Consider the following 2,368-nt stretch of genomic DNA (forward strand, 5'->3'; position numbering starts at 1 on the left):
CTTACACGTATGCAATCCAGGCAATACCTAAACTGTGTGTTTCAGGATATACATCTGTGGAAATATATGGTCTTTGAGTGTTGGGTGTTAAGTGCAGCAGACAGATAAGAACCAGAGGCATGGGCCCAGGATATCCCATATAAGGTGACAGGCTGTGCTGGGGGAGGAATAGTGGAGGACTATTTTTATAGAAGAGATTTTTTTTTTCATATTGGATAGCTCTTAACTTTAATGTAATTTCCCATATACTCTTTACCTAGATTTACCAATTGTTTGCATCTTGCCCCTTTTGCTTTATTATTCATCATTCTGTATTAATATGTACATAGACATATGTGGATCAAATGTGAACCATTTCAGAGTATGTTGGACACCGATGCCTCTTTCCTATCATATATTTCAATGTATGTTTCCTAAGACCAAGGATATTCTCTTAACATAAATGCAATACACTGATGGAAATCAGGGCAATGTGATACAGGACAAGACTGTTCTCTAATCCCACAACCATATTGAGATGTCATCACTTGTTTCAGGGATATCCTTATAGCTATTTCTGTCCTGGTCTAGGACCCAATGGAGGATCACACGTGTCCGGGCCCCTTTTGTCCGGCCAAAGTTGAACTCAACTTGGCATTCTTGATGTCCTCAGGGGAGAAACCTGAAAAGAAAAGCCAGAGCCTCAGTGGGAAGGGGTTCTGCAGCTAGACCACTGTGCACCACACAGGTGGGAATCTGGGCTGCTCAGGACACTTTTAAGGCAAAACAGAACTTCAGTTTCCTTAGGGAACAAGGAGTCTGAGGTGGGAGTTCCAGGCATGTCGCAGCAGCTTGGTGATGTCCTTGGGGATCCAGGCTCTTCCTGTCTTTTCGCATCCTTACCACGTGTTCCCCCAGGCAGCTGCCACATGCCCACATGTCATGTCCTCACGCGAGTTTGTTCAAAGAACGTGTATTTGTTTTCTAGGGCCCGCCATAACCAGGACCACAGACTGGGTGGCTTAAACAATAGACATTTATTTTCTCACTGTTCTGGAGGCCCCAAGTCCAATATCAAGGTGTCAGCAGGACTGGTGTCATTGAGGCCTCTGTCATTGGCATGCAGATGGCCGCCTTCTCCCTGTGCCCTCTCGTGGTCATCCCTCTGTGCATGTCTGGGTCCTAATCTCTTGTTGTTATAAGGACACCCTCAGAATGGATTAGGGAGCACTCATATGACCTAATTTCACCTCAACCACCTCTTCAAAGGCCTTGTCTCCACATAGAGAAACATCTGAGTCCCTGGGTGTTAGGACCTCAATATATGAATTGAGGGGGAGAGGGAATGCAGCCCATACCAGGGAGAAGGGGACAATCCTCCTCATGTTTCTCTCTCGTCTGAGAGGACAATTACCCCCAGAAGCCCTGGGCCAGATGACAAGCATAGACTATTAAGTTGTAACTTTGAGGGGTGGAAAGAGGCAGAAGGCCTGGATCACTCCCAGCTTTGTTATCCATGAGCCACTGGCCTCTGCAGTCGGCTTCCCTCCCCGCAGCTCTGCCCACCTGTAAGATGAGGGGCATCTACTAATGGCAGTAATACTAGCTACTGTTCACGGAGCTCGGGGTCTGACTGGTGGCATCCTCCGTGCTTCCCAGTTGCTGGGCGTGAGGACATCTAATGCTGGTGCTGGACCATGCACCTGCTGAGACCTACTCAGTGGGCGAAAACACCACTCTTGGAAGATCCTTTAAGTCCTCAGCAAAGGGCCACGGACCCCAGTTTTCTATTCACAGTCCTGAGCACAAACATACATGCAAAAGCATAGACTGTCCCAAACGGACAGTTTTCAAACACTATCTACCTGTGCTCTTCCATGACCTCCTTCTCTCTCACAGTGTCCTCGGCGAGGCTCATCCGCGTTGACCGTGGTGTGTCCTCTATGTTCATGGCCCTCGGGACTCCACTGTGGGGCTCTACCAGGATTCCTTGCTCCTTTCTCCTCCCGGGAGGATTGCCTCCCGGGAGGATTGCCAGATGGGGTTGCTTTCAGGTGTGTTGTTACCTCTGTTGTGGACATTTTGATATCCTTTGGTGCCACAGAGAACCCTGCCTGTGACAAGCATCTTTTTTAGCATTGCCATCGGCTGCCAGGACTTGTTCTACTGAATGGCTGGGACCCACCGAGACAAGCATAAGGATTCCCAAGGAAACGAGCCAACCTGATGTGTGCCAGCAGCCTCTCCTCTCTGACTCGCTTCTCAATCCAGTAAATGTATGTGGTAGATAACTATTGTTCCCTTTTCCATTGATGCATTAAAACAAAGCAAAAACCCCACAAAACAACAACAAAAACAAAACAACTACCCTGAAACTTAGTGGCTTAAA

Source organism: Mustela nigripes, chromosome 2 (genome assembly GCF_022355385.1).
Source record: "Mustela nigripes isolate SB6536 chromosome 2, MUSNIG.SB6536, whole genome shotgun sequence".
Lineage (NCBI taxonomy): Eukaryota > Metazoa > Chordata > Mammalia > Carnivora > Mustelidae > Mustela > Mustela nigripes.